We start from the raw sequence: 21,962 nt of genomic DNA on the forward strand, positions 1-21,962 counted from the left end.
ACACCGTCAGGTGACGGAGGTGATTGGCGCAACGGTGAGGTTGTGCTAAGGGGTGCTGAAAAATAACAGAGAAGAGAAGAGGTCCCCAAGGAGTGGGGGGGGGGGGGGGGGGGGGGAGGCGGGGGGGGGGGGCGGGGGGGGGAGGAGGCGGGGGGGGGGGGGGGAGGCGGGGGGGGGGGGCGGTGGGGGCGGGGGCGGTGGGGGGGGGGGGCGGTGGGGGCGGGGGCGGGGGCGGTGGGGGCGGGGGCAGTGGGGGGGGGCGGGGGCGGTGGGGGGGGGCGGTGGGGGGGGGGGGGGGCGGTGGGGGGGGGGGGCGGTGGGGGCGGGGGCGGGGGCGGTGGGGGGGGGGGGGGGGCGGTGGGGGGGGGCGGCGAGAGAGTACTGAGTCCCGGGTGGGCTTAGAGCGGGACTCAAGAGGTTAAAATACAGAGAGAGAGAGAGAACAGCATTTGAACAGGCTGAGAGATCCATTCTGTCTGTAATCTTGCTGGCTGTTCTGTCTGGAGACAATACACATCTCTTTAACCTGCGTTTAATGTTCCCTCCACCCACATTTTACCTTTAAGACCTGGCTGGCTGTAGAGATTTGCATTCTAATCAGTATTCTGTAACTTGATTTCTGTGTCTCTGTGCACTGTTGGAGAACAGATTTTCACGCCATCTGACGAAGGGGCAGCGCTCCGAAAGCTTATGGTATTTGCTACCAAATAAAGCTGTTGGACTTTAACCTGGTGTTGTGAGACTTCTTACTGTGCTTACCCCAGTCCAACGCCGGCATCTCCACATCATGGCCAAATCTGTACTGCAGGGGAGGGAGAGCTAGAGCGCCATCCTCTGGTGCCAAGCGTATACTGCAGGGGAGAGGGAGCTCGAGCGCCCTCCTCTGATATCAAGCCTGTTCACAAACAGGGCATATAAATACACTAACTCAATTTACAAAATAATGATTGGAATGCGAATCTTTGCAGGTAATCAAGTCTTAAAGGTACAGACAATGTGAGTGGAGAGTGTGACATGAACCCAAGATCCCGGTTTAGACCGTCCTCATGTGTGCGGAACTTGGCTATCAGTCTCTGTTCAGCGACTCTGCGCCGTCGTGTGTCGTGAAGGCCGCCTTGGAGAATGCTTACCCGAATATCAGAGGTCGAATGCCCGTGACCGCTGACTTTTTTCTCTGGAGCGCAGATGGCTGAGGGGTGATCTTACGGAGGTCCATAAAATAATGAGGGGCATAGATCAGCTAGACAGTCAATATCTTTTCCCAAAGGTAGGGGAGTCTAAAACTAGAGGGCATAGATTTAAGTTGAGAGGTTAGAGATATAAGTGTCCAGAGGGGCATTTTTTTCACATAGAGGGTGGTGAATGTCTGGAAGAAGCTGCCAGAGGTAGTAGTAGAGGCGGGTATAATTTTGTCTTTTAAAAAGCATTTGGGCAGTTACAGGGGTAAGATGGGTATAGAGGGTAATGTGAGTGGAGAGAGCGTTAAGCACAGGTTAAAGAGATGTGTATTGTCTCCAGACAGAACAGCTAGTGAGATTCTGCAAGTCCAGGGGGCAAGCTGTGGGCGTTACTGATAATGTGACATAAATCCAACATCCCGGTTTAGGCCGTCCTCATGTGTGCGGAACTTGGCTATCAGTTTCTGCTCAGCGACTCTGCGCTGTCGTGAAGGCCGCCTTGGAGAACGCTTACCTGAAGATCCAAGGCTGAATGCCCGTGACTGCTGAAGTGCTCCCCCACAGGAAGAGAACAGTCTTGCCTGGTGATTGTCGAGCAGTCTTCATTCATCCATTGTTGTAGCGTCGGCATGGTTTCCCCAATGTACCATGCCTCGGGACATCCTTTCCTGCAGCGTATCAGGTAGACAATGTTGGCCGAGTTGCAAGAGTAGGTACCGTGTACCTGGTAGATGGTGTTCTCACGTGAGATGATGGCATCCGTGTCGATGATCCGGCACGTCTTGCAGAGTTGCTGTGGCAGGGTTGTGTGGTGTCGTGGTCACTGTTCTCCTGAAGGCTGGGTAGTTTGCTGCGGACAATGGTCTGTTTGAGGTTGCGTGGTTTTATTATTTACTGTGACCATTGGGGAGTGTGTCAGTATTTACAGTGATCACTGGGGATTGTGTCAGTATTTATAATGATCATTGGGGATTGTGTCAGTATTTATAATGATCACTGGGGATTGTGCCAGTACTTATAATGATCATTGGGGAGTGTGTCAGTATTTACAGTGATCATTGGGGAGTGTGTCAGTGTTTACAGTGATCATTCGGGAGTGTGTCTGTATTTACAGTGATCATTGGGGAGTGTGTCAGTGTTTACAGTGATCATTCGGGAGTGTGTCTGTATTTACAGTGATCATTGGGGAGTGTGTCAGTATTTACAGTGATCATTGGGGAGTGTGTCAGTACTTATAATGATCATTGGGGTCTGTCTCAGTATTTACAGTGATCCTTGGGGAGTGTGTCAGTATTTACAGTGATCATTGGGGAGTGTGTCAGTATTTACAGTGTTCATTGGGGAGTGTGTCAGTATTTACAGTGATCCTTGGGGAGTGCGTCCGTATTTACAGTGATCATTGGGGAGTGTGTCAGTACTTATAATGATCATTGGGGTCTGTGTCTGTATTTACAGTGATCATTAGGGAGTGTGTCAGTATTTACAGTGTTCATTGGGGGGTGTGTCAATATTTACAGTGATCATTGGGGAGTGTGTCAGTATTTACAGTGTTCATTGGGGTCTGTGTCTGTATTTACAGTGATCATTGTGGAGTGTGTCAGTATTTACAGTGATCCTTGGGGAGTGCGTCAGTATTTACAGTGATCATTGGAGAGTGTGTCTGTATTTACAGTGATCATTAGGGAGTGTGTCAGTATTTACAGTGTTCATTGGGGAGTGTGTCTGTATTTACAGTGTTCATTGGGGGGTGTGTCAGTATTTACAGTGATCATTGGGGTCTGTGACTGTATTTACAGTGATCCTTGGGGAGTGTGTCAGTATTTACAGTGATCATTGGGGTCTGTGACTGTATTTACAGTGATCATTGGGGAGTGTGTCAGTATTTACAGTGTTCATTGGGGGGTGTGTCAGTATTTACAGTGATCATTGGGGAGTGTGTCAGTATTTACAGTGTTCATTGGGGAGTGTGTCAGTATTTACAGTGATCCTTGGGGAGTGCGTCAGTATTTACAGTGATCATTGGGGAGTGTGTCAGTACTTATAATGATCATTGGGGTCTGTGTCTGTATTTACAGTGATCATTAGGGAGTGTGTCAGTATTTACAGTGTTCATTGGGGGGTGTGTCAATATTTACAGTGATCATTGGGGAGTGTGTCAGTATTTACAGTGTTCATTGGGGTCTGTGTCTGTATTTACAGTGATCATTGGGGAGTGTGTCAGTATTTACAGTGATCCTTGGGGAGTGCGTCAGTATTTACAGTGATCATTGGAGAGTGTGTCTGTATTTACAGTGATCATTAGGGAGTGTGTCAGTATTTACAGTGTTCATTGGGGAGTGTGTCTGTATTTACAGTGTTCATTGGGGGGTGTGTCAGTATTTACAGTGATCATTGGGGTCTGTGACTATTTACAGTGATCCTTGGGGAGTGTGTCAGTATTTACAGTGATCATTGGGGTCTGTGACTGTATTTACAGTGATCATTGGGGAGTGTGTCAGTATTTACAGTGTTCATTGGGGGGTGTGTCAGTATTTACAGTGATCATTGGGGAGTGTGTCAGTATTTACAGTGTTCATTGGGGTCTGTGACTGTATTTACAGTGATCATTGGGGAGTGTGTCAGTTTTTACAGTGAACATTGGGGTGTGTATCACTGTTCACAGTGACCAATAGGGAGTGTGTCAGTATTTGCAGTGATCATCGGGGAGTGTGTCAGTATTTCTTCTCTCCGTCAACCCATCCATATCACTCTCCGTCACCCCATCGTTCTCTCTCTTGCCTCCCCTCCTATGTGCTTCCCTTTGTCTCTCCCTATCTCTCTCTCACTTGCCCACCTGATCTCCACTCTCTCGCCCTCTCTGTCTTCTACTCCCTACCACGAGTTTAGTATCTCCCACATTCTCCCTTTTGCAGTTTCTCGTTTTTCTTTCTCTCCCTCAACATCTTGCACACTCTCCACATCAAGTACCATCTCTCAGGACATCTGTCTCTCACCCAATCACAAATTATTACAAGCTGTCTGTTTCACCTCAAACCATCTGTCCCAGACCTCTCCATTTCCACACATTGTGCAGGACAGCGAAAAGAGTGAAGCTCTATCTGTCCGACTGTCTTCAGAAACTCTCCCAGGGCAGGAACCACATCTTGTTTGGAAAAGAATAAAGCAAGCACTTTATTATCCACTTCAAACAGCGGAAGGAGAGTTACGGCACGGAGTTAGATATTGAGAAAGTTCCCTCTCCTCTGTCCCCATACTTCTTCCATACTTTGTGATCTATTTTTGACAATTTTGCCACTCACACAATTTGCCTTCAGACTCGTTTCCGGCAGCACTCTGTGAGAGTGAGCACGTGTGCGTGATTGTGATTTCATGCATATTTTTTCTGTGCGTGGATGATGTCAACCTCTAACAAGGGCTTCTCTTCCTTGCCTTCTGTCCTATATTCACCTGGACATTCAGAGCGTGACTCTTTTAAAAGCTTGAATCATTAATACAGGACTATATTCACGTGTTTCTCAGTGCGGAAATGTGCAAAAATCACAGACCATTAGCAGGTGTATTCAGGCAGTACAAACTCCAAAGTACAGTATATTTTGGAACGCTACAATAGAGTTTCATTCGGTACACTGCGTGCTTTAATGCTGCAAAAAGATTTTACAATATCTCTTCTGATCACATTTGCAACATTTCACTGGGTCAATGTTCCCAAGTTTCTAAAACTTTCCACAAAGCAATCTCGCAGTTTCAACATGAGTTTCCTCGTTTGTTTCTCCCTGGTCTATGTGGATTCTCTAATAGATTCCTCTTGCTTATCATCCACATGAGCAGGTTGGCACTTCCCATGTCCCTGTCCTGCTGCCAAACACGGCATCCCATTACAATAATGCAAGTGAAACAGGAGCGTATCAGTGACTGCAGATGGTGAGTTCTGATCCTGACTCAGCTGTGTCAGTGTGCTGGGTAATCCCAACCCTCCAGTGACAGTTCAGACAGGACTTCATTTGGTAGAAATCAACATATTAATCAGTGATAGAAATTAAAATGTTATTCAGTCACTCTCTCTGCCTCTGTCACCATTTTGTGTGCCCAGGTTTGCGTCTTTGCTATATCTGTGTGTCTCTGTCCAAGTAAATGGCATGATATGGAAATGCCAGCGTTGGACTGGGGTAGGTGTGGAGATGCCGGCGTTGGACTGGGGTAGGTGTGGAGATGCCGGCGTTGGACTGGGGTAGGTGTGGAGATGCCAACATCGGACTGGGCTAAATGCCTGTGTGTGCCCGTGTGTGTGTGTTTGTTGAAGTGTCAATTTTCAATAATGTCACGACATAATGTAATCATTTATGAATCTCAAACTGCCTGTGGCCGATTGCAAATCCACAATCATTTTTAAATTGGCTAATCTTTCCCCCGTCTCTCTGCGCGTCTGTCTCCGGTACACTCTTGTTCAATTTGTCCATCTCCTTCTCTCTCACATGCAGAACTCTCGCTCCAACAAACACAGCAGGAGAGGAGAAGGTGCTTCAACCAGAAGGTCGTGAATGTGAGGAATTCATAACCACAGAAAGTAACTGAGGCCCCATGTTGTGTGATTTCAAGAAGAAATTAAATATCGCTCTTGGGGCAAAAGCGATATTTGTCCAATCCCAACATCCCGCCTCTCCCTCCCCCGCCACTTCACTGCCTCCCTCACCGCGTCTCTCCCTCCCTATTCCCATCTCTGCCCCCTCACCCCATCCCTCCTCCTTCGCCTCATCTCTCCCTCCCCCACCCCATCTCTCCAGCATCACCCCGTCTCTCTCTCACTTATCCATCTCTCTGAAGTCACGGGCATTCAGCCTTGGATCTTCAGGTAAGCGTTCTCCAAGGCGGCCTTCACGACACACGACAGCGCAGAGTCGCTGAGCAGAAACTGATAGCCAAGTTCCACACACATGAGGACGGCCTAAACTGGGATGTTGGATTTATGTCACATTATCAGTAACCCCCACAGCTTGCCTCCTTGGCTTGCAGAATTTCACTGGCTGTTTTGTCTGGAGACAATACACATCTCTTTAACCTGTGTTGAATGCTCCCTCCACCCACATTGTCTGTACATTTAAGACCTGGCTGGCTGTAGAGATTTGCATTCTAATCAGTATTCTGTAATTTGATTTCCGTGTCTGTTTGCACTGTTTGAGAACAGATAACCACTCCATCTGACGAAGGGGCAGCGCTCCGAAAGCTTATGGTGTTTGCTACCAAATAAACCTGTTGGACTTTAACCTGGTGTTGTGAGACTTCTTACTGTGCTTACCCCAGTCCAACGCCGGCATCTCCACATTGTAACTCTAGGGCTCACTGATCAATGGAGTTATTGTATTTAGCGGAATATTGTGTATTGTTAGATTGGATTTCAGTTTCAGTGATGTCTCTGAAATAATGTTTAGTAGCAGTAAGAATAAAATCAAACTTTCTTTGTGGATCACTAACCAGAGTGGAGTATCTGACAACAATGAACAAGTATTGCAGGATGTATTTGACAGGTTAGACTTGTACTCATCGTGTTTTTTGTTTCACCAGGTTCAAATATATAACCTAATCACCCATCTACATCTGGCACTATCTGTCCGTGTAGAAATTCATTGCGTTTTGGAAAATAACAGAATGCAAGATATATATATATGTATATGTATATGTATATATGTGTGTGTGTTGAATTGGTGAGTGAGGTCTCCATTCCATGGAACAGTCGCTGCCTCGTAACTTAGGAATAGCTTGAAAACGGGTAGAGCTTGGCTTTGTTTTATTGAGGTTTGGTGGTCAGTGTATGATGTGAAATTGCTCAGTAAATCGGGTATGTATTGAAAAGAAACAGGTGTCAGCAATTTACTGATAGATAAACAACCCAACAACAAACGTGCAGTGTTCTGTGATTTATTTTCAAGCATTTATGATTTCTTCAGACACCCATTAATCCAGAAATTAACTCCAATATTTTTTTTCCGATTGTTATGTTTCTGTTTAAACTGCCTGTGTGGAATCAGCACATTCTCCCAGTGTCTGATTAGAGTTTTTCTCCGGGTGCTCCTGTTTCCGACCACAGCCAGAAAGACGCGCTGGTTCTGTGCATTGGCCATGCTAAATTCACCGACAGTGGACTCGAACAGGTGGCGGAGTACAAAGAACAAAGAACAATACAGCACAGGAACAGGCCCTTCGGCCCTCCAAGCCCACCCCGCTCCCTGGTCCCAACTAGACCATTCTTTTGTATCCCTCCATTCCCACTCCGTTCATGTGGCTATCTAGATAAGTCTTAAACGTTCCCAGTGTGTCTGCCTCCACCACCTTGCCCGGCAGCGCATTCCAGGCCCCCACCACCCTCTGTGTAAAATGTGTCCTTCTGATATCCGTGTTAAACCTCCCCCCCCCTCCCTCACCTTGAACCTATGACCCCTCGTGAACGTCACCACCGACCTGGGAAAAAGCTTCCCACCGTTCACCCTATCTATGCCTTTCATAATTTTATACACCTCTATTAGGTCACCCCTCATCCTCCGTCTTTCCAGTGAGAACAACCCCAGTTTACCCAGTGTGGCGACTAGAGGATTTTCACCGTAACTTCATTGCAGTGTTAATGTAAGCCTACTTGTGACAAGAATACATAAACTTTAAACTTTGTTGCTGCTTCAAGCGAATTGTGAATCTGATCACCTGAACCTTTAAAATCCTTTCAAGCATCCAGATACTTGATTTCTCTGCAGTGATTTGGGCACTTATTGTAATGATCAAAATGCAGCATCTGAAACTGAGCTGTCGTGAAATTAACTTCCAATTCAAATACCCAATTTGCAAGTTTATAATGTACTATTTATGTGCTTTGTATTCACTTGTATTCTTCCATTCTGGTCATTCTCATTCTCAGTTTGGGTTGGTTTGTAAATGATAAAATTATCGTTTTGCTTCCCGATTCCATATTGTTGATGCAAATGGTGATGAACAGTGATCCCAATGCTGATCCTAGTGGAAAAGCACTTCCCACCTTCCACCAATCAGAGTAAATTCCTGTAAATACTGCCCCTGTGTTGTGTCTTTGTAGCCAGCTTCAATCCATTCTGTTGTGTGTCTTCTAACTCCACTTGCTCTGAGATTAGTTATGAATCGGTGAAGTGTGAACTAACTGAAGGCATCTAGAAACTCAAGGTGTTCGCATCGATCATATTAATCTCCTCTATCATTGCTGATAATTGCCAAAATAAATCAATGAAATCTGTCATGAATGATCTTAATTTTGGAATATGTGCTGATTGCTCTTTATCATAGACTGTAGTACTTGATTTTTTTCTCTTATAGTTTTGGTTAATATATGTATTTTCATGTTGTTTTGACTTGGAGTTCTTTGGCGCAGAGAACACTGAGCGTGGATGTCATTGAAGTGTACAAAGATATGAGGGACATACATAGGATAGTTTAAAAGAAGCATTTTCCCCTTAGCAGAGGGATTAATATCCAGGGTGAATAGATTTAGAGTCAGGAGCAGGGGCTTTCTAGGGGATTTGAAGAAAAAAAAAATCCGTGTTCATTGAAGAATGGCTACTGGCCACCCTGCACAGCAGGATCCCACACACATAAACAACAATGTGATAACAACCAGATTGAAAACAAAATTGCAGATGTAAATTTTTCACAGAATAATCGAATCATGCAATCATAAAATCAAAAAATCACAGAATCATAGAGTTCCTTCGGCCTATAGAGTCCGCACTGACCCCTTAGAAGCACCTGAACTCCCGCCTAATCGCAGCTACTTACACTTGGCCCAGAGCCATGAATGTTATGATCTGCAAAGTCATTCCATGATTCTATATCTCTCCCTGCTTGCTGTCCTCAATTTCTCCCACTCTGTCCTTCCCTCCATTTTTTTCCAATCAGGCAAAAACATTGAAATGGAGAAAGAGAGAGAACCGCAAGGAGAATCTTCTAAAACGGAATTGAAATTCCAGCCCAGCCTTCCCTGCCCATGCAGTAGCCCCCTGTCAGTTTCCAGAAGCTGCTCAACTCCCCTTTCAGTTTCGGAAGGGGCTACTGATTCCTTCGGTGCACAATTGAAAATCACCCTCCCAGGATTTTCTCCGCATGTCAGACTATCTGAGAGGGTGAGATTGGAGCAGCAGCCAGTGACAACGCACTGGAGACCCTCACATCCAGTCACACTGCCTCACATCCTCTCCCTCCATTGCCACTTCTGTCTTGACCTCCCACTGCCTTCAGCTTCCCCTGTCTCTGTTGCACACTTTCATTCCCTTTCCTCCTTCTGCCCCTGTCACTCTCACGTATTATTAAGATGGATGTTCTTATCTAGCTCTTTGTCGCTGTACCCAATCCCCTCCACCTCTTACCCCATCCCTGATTCTAATTTCATCTTCCTGTCCATATCTCTTGTTTTTCCCCCCTTCTCTCTCATGTGTTCTGTATTAGAAGCGTGGAATCTTACAGTGAAGGAGACCATTCGGCCCATCGTGTCTGCACCGAACACAATCCCAGCCAGTCCACACCCCCATGACCCCATGCATTTATCCTGGCAATCTCCCTGACACTAAGAGGCGGCACAGTGGCACAGTGTTTAGCACTGCTGCCTCACAGCACCAGGGATCCTGATTTGATTTCCAGCCTGGGTCACTGTCTGTATGGAGTTTGTACGTTCTCCCCCTGTTTGCATGGGTTTCCTTCGGGTGCTCTGGTTTCCTCCCACAGTCTGAAAAACGTGCTGGTTAGGTGCATTGACCCGAACAGGCGCCGGAATGTGGCAGGTAGGGGAATTTCACAGTAACTTCATTGCAATGTTAATGTAAATCTTACTTGTGACTAATAAATAAACATTACATTACTTTCATTTTACAATTCAGCATTGCCAATCCAGCTAACCCACACATCCTTGGACTGTGGGAGAAAACTGAATCACCCAGAGGAAATGCACATTGAAATGAGTGATGCAAAATTTCTGACCCGATCACCAATAACCACAAATCACATTGCTAGGAGGGGCTGGGAAGAGACACGGTATCTGGCGATGTTTAGTTTGGGGTCAGTGCCCAGCTCCCAGTCTCTGGAGAAAAGTTGCAGTCACAGTCCTTTGGGATTCCTGATTTATAGAAATCAATCAATGTATAAATGCGTATAGAAATGAATAAATACTGGGAGATTCATTTTTAAGAAGCCTACCAAATTATTTGACACAGTTGTTGTCACGTTAAAGAGGAGTGTTTATCTCTTACTGTCACTGGAGGAATACGTATCCAAATTCAGAAGACATATGGTGCTCAGGGGCTGGGGGGAATATTGCACCAGTTGTGAGGCTCGCAGAATGAATTGCCCCCACTCCATCCTCTCCGAAATGCTCTCATTGTTGTCCATTGTATCCTGCTGTAGTTAACACCCGCACATAGAAAGTAGGAGAGAGAGAGAGGGAGAGATGCTGCTGGGAGAAAAAACAGAAATTTGGGGAAAGCAAGTAAGAAAGACAGATTTGGGGAGAAAACGAGAGATAGAGAGAAATGTTGGAGAGTGATAGCGAGATATAGGGGAAGACAGCGAGAGTGAGGGAGATGCTGGAGTGTGTTGGACCAATATGAGGAGAAAGAGAGGGAAAGAGGGAGTGAGATGCTGGAAATCGATGTGGGGAGAAAGCAACAGAGAGCGCGGCATGTTGGAGAGATTTCTACAAATAAGGGGAGAAAGCTGGAATGTGAGTGTGGAATGGAAATAGACAGAATGGAAGAAATACCGAGAGGTCGGGGAAGTAAATTGCAAAGCGATTGGAAGAGGGTGGCGAGAGATCAATAAGGGAAGAAAAGTGGAGATATCGAGAGAGGGATAGAAACATGGAAACGGAGACAGGCTGAGGAAGGAATCTGGAAAATAGAAACAGAAAAGCAAGGGGGAGATGTGGGATGGGAACGAAATTTGGAAAAGGGAAGATAAATAGAATAATCCTGAATTGACATCCAACTCCATCAGCTGTCCAGTCCAGGGACGTGTCCAGTCCGGGGTGGCTCTGATAATTGGGTGCAGGGAAGGATGGCAGACTCTATTGTCAATCTCCGGTATATTTTGTCGAGATTGGATCTAATTGGGAAACACGTCCAGTCTGAGTTAATCCTTTGAAGCAGATCAGACCAGAAATCCATTCCCTCAGAAACATTTGAATGATTATAATTTGCAGACTGCCTCTATCAAAGTGAGAGATGTGTAATTCATAGCTTCCAGTTCCCCCAGCCCCTGCTTTACCTGCGTTGTTATGTTCGCTGCTTTCCAGTATGCAATGTTTACCTCAAAATAACTCTTCCAACAGCACCGCCACCCCAGGAACTTCTGTCTATTGGATTGATGCTGAAATCCTCTACTTACTATTGGTTCAGACATAGAGAATCATTACTCACTAACTTTCCGGCTCTTATCCCTTTTTATCTGACAGTTAATTTACTGGGGATTGTGATCCTGAGTCGAGGAACGTGTGGCCTTTCCAATTGCACCACTCGCTATCTGGTGGCCATGGCAGTGGCGGATCGACTGTTCATCATCACTCAACCCATTCTCCGCAACATCAATGAATATTATTTTCCCCCTTTGAATTTTCTGAGGCTCACCCCTGTGTGTAGTGTTATGTCTGCCCTACTGTATGCAGCCAGAGACTGTTCAGTCTGGTTCACCGTCACTTTCTCCATTGATCGATTTGTGGCCATTTGCTGCCAGAAACTGAAAACTAAATATTGCACAGGGAAAACTGCGGCTGTTGTTCTGGCCACAACCGCTATCCTGCTATCTGTGAAAAACATTCCCTTGTACTTCACATACGAACCTATGGCGATAATAAGCAATGTCCAGTGGTTCTGTGTTACAATGCCAACTTATTGGACTGATCTCGGATGGTTTGCATTTGCCTCGTTTGATCAGGTTTTAACCCCATTCCTCCCATTTGGTTTAATCCTGTTGATTAACGCTCTGACAGTCAGACACATTTTAGTAACCAGCCGAGTCCGGAAGGGACTGAGGGCTCAGAGTAAGGGGGAGAATAGCAGAGACCCCGAGATGGAGAGCAGAAGGAAGTCAATGATTTTACTCTTCAGCATATCCGGAGCTTTCATTCTCCTCTGGTCAGTGTCTGTCTTATTTTTTCTCTATACAAAAGGGAAAGGAATAACATCTATCACTGCTCCTGAATTTACGTTTCAACAGGTCGGATTTCTGCTGCAGGATATAAATTGCTGCACAAACACATTTATTTACATGGTGACTCAATCCAAATTCAGGGAGCAGATCAGAATCGCGGTTAAATACCCAGTTACATCAATTATTCAGTTAATGAGGAAACAAAATTGACTGATAGCCAATCAGAGACAGGGATCACTAAATTGCCACCTCAGCCAAACAGAGACCGGGATCACTAACAGGCTGCCTCAGCCAATCAGAGACATATTGCTAACTCACCGCCTCAGCCAATCAGGGCCTGGATTGCTAATTGGCTGCCTCAGCCAATCAGTGACTGGATTGCTAACTCACTGCCTCAGCCAATCAGAGACTGGATTGCTAACTGACTGCCGCAGCCAATCAGACTGGACTGCTAAGTGACTGCATCAGCGGATCAGAGACTGGATCACTAATTGACCACCTCAGCCAATCAGAGACTTGATTGCTAACTGACCGCCTTCGGCAATCATAGACTGGTTTGGTCACCGACACTAATTGGATGACCTGTGTGAGATAAAGAAGAATCAAATGAGACAGAATTGGAGAGACAAGTGGAGACACCGGAAGAAATCTGGGCAGAGAGAGGAAGGGGCTGCCTGCAGATAGATAAGCGAGTTGAAATGGATTTCAGCAAAGTCTTTGACAAGATCCTACATGGGAGACTTCGAAAGAAGATCAATTCACATGGGATGGAGGGCAATTTGTTAAAGTGGATTCAATATTTGCTCAGCTGTAGGAGACAGAATGCGAGGACAGAAGGCAGATTTAGTGACTGGAGGCAAATGTCCAGTGGCGTAACACAGGGATTTGTGTTGGCCAACCTATTATTCATTATTTATAAATGACATTGAACACTACATAGGGGGTAGGATTGGTAAGTTTATGAAATGGCACAAAGATTGGACGGGTGGTTAACAGTGAGGCGGAATTTCTTGCGCTCGAAAATATAGATGGAATGGTCAAATGGGCAGATGAGTGGCAGATGGAACTTCACCTTGAAAAGTATGAGGTGATACGCTTTGGAAGGAGTAATTTGACAAGGAGGAAATCACTAGGAAGTTCTGTGGAACATAGGGACCTTTATGTGTTTGTCCACAGATCTTTGAAAGTGGAAGGGAATGTTAGTACGGTGGTGAAAAGTCATATGAGAAACTTACATTCATCAATCAAGGCTTGGATTATAAACTACACCACTACACTTGGATTATAATCTACACCAGCATCCCCCATGACGATGGCATTGCTGCAACGGCCTCAGTGCTCAGCGCCAACAACTGCCAGTTTCCAGATGCAATTTTACATCTCATCCGCTTCATCCTGGACCACAATATCTTCACCTTCAACAACCAGTTCTTCATCCAGACACACGGAACAGCCATGGGGACCAAATTTGCACCTCAATATGCCAACATCTTCATGCACAGGTTCGAACAAGACTTCTTCACCGCACGGGACCTTCAACCGATGCTATACACTAGATACACCGATGACATTTTCTTCCTTTGGACTCATGGTGAACAATCACTGAAACAACTCTATGATGACATCAACAAGTTCCATCCCACCATCAGGCTCACCATAGACTACTCTCCGGAATCGGTTGCATTCTTGGACACGCGCATCTCCATTAAGGACGGTCACCTCAGCACCTCACTGTACCGCAAGCCCACGGATAACCTCACGATGCTCCACTTCTCCAGCTTCCACCCTAAACACGTTAAAGAAGCCATCCCCTACGGACAAGCCCTCCGAATACACAGGATCTGCTCGGATGAGGAGGATCGCAACAGACACCTCCAGACGCTGAAAGATGCCCTCATAAGAACAGGATATGGCGCTAGACTAATTGATCAACAGTTCCAACGCGCCACAGCGAAAAACCGCACCGACCTCCTCAGAAGACAAACACGGGACACAGTGGACAGAGTACCCTTCGTTGTCCAGTACTTCCCCGGAGCGGAGAAGCTACGGCATCTCCTCCGGAGCCTTCAACATGTCATTGATGAAGACGAACATCTCGCCAAGGCCATCCCCACACCCCCACTTCTTGCCTTCAAACAACCGCACAACCTCAAACAGACCATTGTCCGCAGCAAACTACCCAGCCTTCAGGAGAACAGTGACCAAGACACCACACAACCCTGCCACAGCAACCTCTGCAAGACGTGCCGGGTCATCGACACAGATGCCATCATCTCACGTGAGAACACCATCCACCAGGTACACGGTACATACTCTTGCAACTCGGCCAACGTTGTCTACCTGATACGCTGCAAGAAAGGATGTCCCGAGGCATGGTACATTGGGGAAACTATGCAGACGCTGCGACAACGGATGAATGAACACCGCTCGACAATCACCAGGCAAGACTGTTCTCTTCCTGTTGGGGAGCACTTCAGCGGTCACGGGCATTCGGCCTCTGATATTCGGGTAAGCGTTCTCCAAGGCGGCCTTCGCGACACACGACAGCGCAGAGTCGCTGAGCAGAAACTGATAGCCAAGTTCCGCACACACGCGGACGGCTTCAACCGGGATATTGGGTTCATGTCACACTATCTGTAACGCCCACAGTTGCGTGGACCTGCAGAGTTTCACTGGCTGTCTTGTCTGGAGACAATACACATCTTTTTAGCCTGTCTTGATGCTCTCTCCACTCCCATTGTTTTGTTTCTTAAAGACTTGATTAGTTGTAAGTATTCGCATTCCAACCATTATTCATGTAAATTGAGTCTGTGTCTTTATAAACTCTGTTTGTGAACAGAATTCCCACTCACCTGAAGAAGGGGCTTAGAGCTTCGAAAGCTTGTGTGGCTTTTGCTACCAAATAAACCTGTTGGACTTTAACCTGGTGTTGTTAAACTTCTTATTGGATTATAAAAACAGGGAAGTCAAGTTGGAGTGAATAGAACTTTGGTGAAGCCACAGCGAGAGTACTGTGTGCAGTTTTGTTTGTCACATTATTGGAAGGATGTGATTGTACGAGAGGGTGTGCAGAGGAGATTCACCAGGATGCTGCCTGATGGAACATTTCAGTTATGAAGAGAGGTTGGTTGGATTTAGATTGTTTTTGTTGGAGCAAAGAAGACTGCAGGGCGACCTGATCGAGGTGTGCATGATTATGGGGGCCATGGACAGAGTGGATAAGGAGAAACTGTGCCCCTTAGTCGAAGGTCAGTCACCTAGGGACACAGGTTCAAGGTGAGAGGCAGGAGGTTTAGTGGGGATGTGCGGAAAAACTTCTTTACCCCGAGGGTGGTGATAGTTTGGAATCCGCTGCCTGGGATAGTGGTAGAGACGGGCTGCTTCACACCATTTAATAAGTATCTGGATGAGAAACATTCATAGCTGTGTGCCAAGTGCTGCAGATGGGATTAAGTGGGAGTTGAGGTGTTTCTAATGTGTCAGTGCGGACTCGATGGGCCGAAGGGCCTCTCCTGCACTGTTTGATTCTATGACCATCTCTGCCAATCAGTAACGCCGCCCGCTGACTGACAGCATTGTCCACAAATCAATGACCTCCGAACTTTAACTAACAGCAAACCACCCAATCAGGTTGGGTTTTCTGACTGAAAACCGTCTCAGCCAATCGGGACACCAGCAGCTAACGGACCGCCCACTGAACCAATCCGGGAACTCAGCTTGCTGACTGACAGACGCATCGACCAATCAATGTTCTGATGACGCTGACAGACAACCGCTGCAGCAGATCAAACGCGGGGCTTTCAGGGCAACATGTGGGAGACAATCAGAGCGCTGCACTATACAATTCACTGCAATTCAAATATCTCCCACATCCCAGGCTCCACTGTGCCCCTGGGCCTTCACTCCTTCCATATCCCCTTCACCCCTCAATTCCACTGTGTCCCTGGGCCTTCATTCCTTCAATATCCCCTCCATCCCCCAACTCCACTGTGTCCCTGGGCCTTCATTCCTTCAATATCCCCTCCATCCCCCAACTCCACTGTGTACCTGGGCCTTCATTCCTTCAATATCCCCTCACCCCCAACTCCACTGTGTACCTGGGCCTTCATTCCTTCAATATCCCCCGATCTCCCAACTCCACTGTGTCCCTGGGCCTTCACCCCTTCGATATCCTCCAAATCCCCAACACTATTGTGTACCTGAGGCTTCACTCCTTCAATTTGCCTCTCATATCCAATTCTACTTTGTACCTGGGACTTCACTCCTTCAATATCCCCCTCACCACCCAACTCCACTGTGTACCAGGACCATCACTCTTTCAATATCCCCCTCACCCCCAACTCCACTGTGAACCTGGGCCTTCACTCCTTCAATATTCCCCTCACCCCCAACTCCACTGTGAACCTGGGACTTCACTTCTGAAATATTTCCCTCATTCCCCGAGCTCCACTGTTCAGCTGGGCCATAATTTCTTGTGAACAGCAAACAAATGAGAGTGCCGGTGTATACAACAGCCACAAGTCGATTGTCTATGTATAAGAAATGAATGAAAACGGCACATTGACTTTTATTAATAGTTTTATAATAATATCCCAGCCGTCTGGCGAGGGCGTGGGGGACTGCTTGTCTCCTCAGGCTGGCCAGTGAATAAATAGTGGAGCCCCTCCCATCCATTGTCAGAGCCTGTGAATCTCACTCAGCGTATAACGCATCACCTCTACTTTCTTTTCCAACTCATTATGAAAATCACACCACACTGATAAGCTCCCTCTGCCCCACCCTCCCATTCACTGCTCACTCTGTCCAACCGGTCCACCTGCTTACTCCAGGATTGGTTGAGTTTTCACGTTCATTGTCACCAATTAGGCTTACACTGTCACCTCTCGCCACTCTGCATCTTTCGCTATCCCCCAGATCTATATCTGTCCAATACCCCATCCTGTCTCTCCTGCTCTCGATAATGTGTCCTGTTCTCTGCGCTGTTTATCTCAGGGTGAACGGCATTGAAATGCACTCCGTGATCATTTTCTGTCTGACCGTTCAAAGTAACAATGCGTTGCGGGCCATGTTTCTTAGTTGACAATCGTAAGAGAAAGAATGGGGGAGAGAGAGCCGGGAAATCTACAATCCCATCCTGCTGCACATTTTATTGCACCAATGGATTCAGACACTTAAGACCTGTTCAGCAATTAAACAGACGCAAAATTGTTCCTGAGATTAGGTCCTGAATTGAGGCTCGTCACGGGGGCTGCTTGAAACCTTTGGGACAAAGAACAAGTTTCCTGCCCGAGTTAAACAGAACCATCCTCTCAATCCACATTTCTAAATCCCACAGCCATGTCTAAAAACAGGAATAAAACTGTGGGATTGACAACAGTCTTTAGCCAGGCTCAGGAATTTTTAATGATTCCCTACCCCATCTCCCTCCCAAGTGCTTTGCAGTGCTGTACAAACCACACCGACTGCAATAATCTCCCTCTGTCTCACTCTGGCGCTCACTGTTCTCCCTGTGCACCCACTCTGCCTGCTCGCTCCCGGATTGGTGCCGTGCGGACATTCAGCATCAACAATGAAGCTCCCAATGCTATCAGTCCACTCTCCCCACCCCAACTCTCTGTTCCTCCCCCTGTTCTCTCTCTCTCTCTCTCTGTCTTCCTATACAGCTCCTCGCGCAGTAATTATCCAGTCATCCATCTCTGCTTTTCAATCGCTCCGGATCTTGGTAATCTGTCATTATCTCTGCTGCATTCCTGTTCCGGTGTGAATCTGGATTGAAATTCTCTCTCTGGTAAGTTTCTGCCTGTCCATTTGAAATAATGGTGTGCTGTGTGCTCTTATAATCATCAGCCTTTTACATCCAAACCTCAGAAACGCTTGGAAGTCAATGTATTCATGTTGCAACAATTTCACTGCATAGCAAGATCCCAAAGGCTGTTCCATGAGGGGTGTGGTCACACGGAGAACACTCCAGAACCTTTGACTCTCTTAATAAGTCAAAACACATTCATGTTTCCCTCATAATCTCATCATTTCCACCTTTCGCACTGAACGTGCAGAGCCAAAGAGAGAGAGAGGAAAGTCCACATTCAGCCCCACCATAAACTGCATCCAAAATGCTTCCTTCACATTCCTCTCAACCTCTCAATTCGCCGCAGTGGAAAAAACTATCAGCGTTATCAGAAAATACAGATTGAACGGAACAACTTTCAATTGGCTGGGTGATTAAGAGTGAGGCTGAGTGCCTTGGACAACAGGAAGATACAGACAGAATGGGCAAATGGGCAGATAAGTTGCAGATGGAAGTCAGCCATGAAAAGTGTGAGGTGATACACTTTGCAATGAGTAATTTTACAAGGAGGTTTCAATGAATGGTCAGACACCAGGAAGTTCCGTGGAAAAAAGGGACCTTGGCGTGTTTGTCATGTTGGAGTTGTAATAAAACTTTGATGAGGCCACAGCTGGAGTGCTGTGTACAGTCCTGGTCGCCACATTATCGGAAGGGTGTGATTGCACTGGAGGGGGTGTACAGGAGATTCACCAGGATGCTGCCTGACGTGAAACATTTACATTATAAAGAGAGATTGGATCAGCTTGGATTGGTTTCTTTGGGGCAGAGAAGACTGAGGGGCGGCCTAATCGTGATGTACAAGATTATGAGAGAAATGGACAAAGTGGATAAGGAGCAACAGTTCCCCTTATTCGAAGGGTCAGTCACGAGGAGGCAAAGGATTCAAGGTGAGGGGCATGAGGTTCAGGCGGGACTTGAGGAAGAGCTTTTTTTACACAGAGGGTGGTGACGGTCTGGAATGCTCTGCCTGGGAGGGTGATAGAGGCGGATTGCCTCACATCCTTTAAAAAGTACCTGGATGGGTGGCTGGTACATTATAACATTCAGGGCTATGGATCAAGTGCTGGCAGCTGGGATTAGGCAGGACGTCCGGAGTTTTTTTTCACGTGCTGCTGCCAAACGTGCCTGGTTTGCATAGTATTTTCTAAATGGGAGAATACTTGAAAGTCAGAAAGACAAACGGACTTGGGAGTCATTGTTCAAGATTCTCTTCAGGTTTACAAGCAGGTTCAGCAGGCAGTTCGGAAGGCAAATGTAATGTTAGCATTTATGTCGTGAGGGCGAGAATACAAGAGCAGGGATCTACTTCTGAGGCTGTATAAGGCTCTGGTCAGACCCCATTTGGAATATTGTGAGCAGTTTTGGGACCCATACGTAAGGAATGATGTGTGGGGCTTGGAAAGGGTCCAGAGGAGGTTCACAAGAATGACCCCTGGAATTAAGAACTTTTCGTATGAGGGATGGTTGAAGACTCTGGGTCTGTAATCGTTGGAGTTTAGAGGGCTAAGGGGGGATCTTATTGAAACGTAAATGATACTGCGAGGCCTGGATAGAGTGGATGTGGAGGGGATGTTTCCACTCGTAGGAAAAACTAGAACCAGAGAACCTGCCCTGGTCCCCCAATATCGTCACTATAGTTAAGTAAGCTCACCAACGCCTCTACTTTCTCAGAAGATTAAGGAAATTTGGCATGTCAGCTACGACTCTCATCAACTTTTACAGATGCACCATAAAAAACATTCTTTCTTGTTGTATCACAGCTTGGTATGGCTCCTGCTCTGCCGAAGACCTCAAGGAACTACAAAAGGTCATGAATGTAGCATAATCCATCACACAAACCAGCCTCCCATTCATTGACTCCCATTCAATTCCCGCTGCCTCGGCCAAACAGACAGCATAATTAAGGACCCCGCACACCCTAGACATTCTCTCTTCCACCTTCTTCCATCGGGAAAAAGATACAAAAGTCTGAGGCCACCAACCGATTCAAGGACAGCTACTTCCCTGCTGCTGTGAGATTTTGAATGGACTTACCTTGCATTAAGTCGATTTTTCTCTATATCCTAGCTATGACTGTAACACTACATTCTGCACTCCCTCATTTCCTTCTCTATGAACGGTATGTTTTGTCTGTATAGTGCGCAAGAAACAATACTTTTCAATGTATGTTAATACATGTGACAGTAATAAATCAAATCAAATCAAAATCAAACAATCTCAAGCTAAAGGGATGATCCTTTAAAACAGAGATGTGGAGGAATTTCTTCAGCCAGAGAGTGGTGAAATTGTGGAACTCTTGGCGCAGAAGGCTGTGGAGGCCAGGTCATTGAGTGTCTTCAAGACAGAGATAGGTAGGTTCTTGATTAATAAATTGATCAGGAGTTATGGGGAAAAGGCAAGAGAATGGGGATTTATACACTCACCGGTCACTAGGCTCCACCCTCCAGACTAGGCCCGAATTCACACCGCGCTGGATTTTATACGCTCACCAGTCACTAGGCTCCACCCTCCAGACTAGGCCCGAATTCACACCGCGCTGGATTTGATACACTCACCAGTCACTAGGCTCCACCCTCCAGACTAGGCCTGAATTCACACCGTGCTGGATTTGATACACTCACCAGTCACTAGGCTCCACCCTCCAGACTAGGCCCGAATTCACACCGTGCTGGATTTGATACACTCACCGGTAACTCGGCTCCGCCCTCCAGACTAGGCCCGAATTCACACCGTGCTAAATTTTATACCCTCACCAGTCACTAGGCTCCACCCTCCAGACTAGGCACGAATTCACACTGCTCTGGATTTTATACACTCACCGGTCACTGGGCTCCACCCTCCAGCAGAGGCCCGAATTGACACCATGCTGAGTTTTATACACTCGCTGATCACTAGGCTCCGCTCGCCAGATGCTTCTCCCATGATTCCCTGGCTGCTCCTGCGGGCTCCAGTTCCCGGGAGACTAGGCCCGAATTCACACCGCACTGGATTTAATACACTCACCGTTCACTTGGGTCCACCCTCCGGATGCTTCTCCCGCCATTCCTTGGCTGCTCCTGGGGCCTCGAGGTCCCAAGAGGGACTCGGCCCAACTCCACTGCCCATGCCGTGCAGGCCTCACCCTTGACATACTTTCTGGCTCCATCCACCTACAGATTAATCACTCCTTCTGTCACTTCCACTATACTTTTAAGTCCCATTCTTTGCACTGGTAATCCTCCTGCAGGATTCTTTCTTCCATCCCTGCTGCTTTGCATATTTCTCTTCCTGGCAGAAGATTTGCCTCCGATTTTGAACGCCTTCCATTTTAACTCCCTTTAACTTCCCTGCTTCTAAAAGTTGCACAGTTATGTGTGAGATTTGGAAAATTAGCCCGTTTCTCTTTCTCATCCCATTCTACTCTCGACTGCAAATACTTCTCACTGGGAAGGGGTAAGACAAATATTCTTTGCCTGAATGCTAGGTTTTCAAATCTTTTGAAAGTCTGACATCAGAAGAAGGTTTTCCCAGTGCTGCTGAACATGCTCGGCTCCACCTTCCAGACGCTTCTCCAGTGATTCCCTGGCTGCTCGAGTTCCCGAGAGAGACTAGGCCCGAATTCACACCGCGCTGGATTTTATACACTCACTAGGCTCCACCCTCTGCTTTAAGCTAATAATTTTATGATATTTAAAAGCTACTACAAAATCTTAAAACACAAAGTTCAATTCTGTCTGGGACAGAATGGGTTAGTTCTCTACTTGTTTCAAAAGAGGGCATTTGCGATTAATCCCTATCTTTTCATTGTTAAG

Source organism: Mustelus asterias, chromosome 25, assembly GCF_964213995.1.
Source record: "Mustelus asterias chromosome 25, sMusAst1.hap1.1, whole genome shotgun sequence".
Classification (NCBI taxonomy): Eukaryota; Metazoa; Chordata; class Chondrichthyes; order Carcharhiniformes; family Triakidae; genus Mustelus; species Mustelus asterias.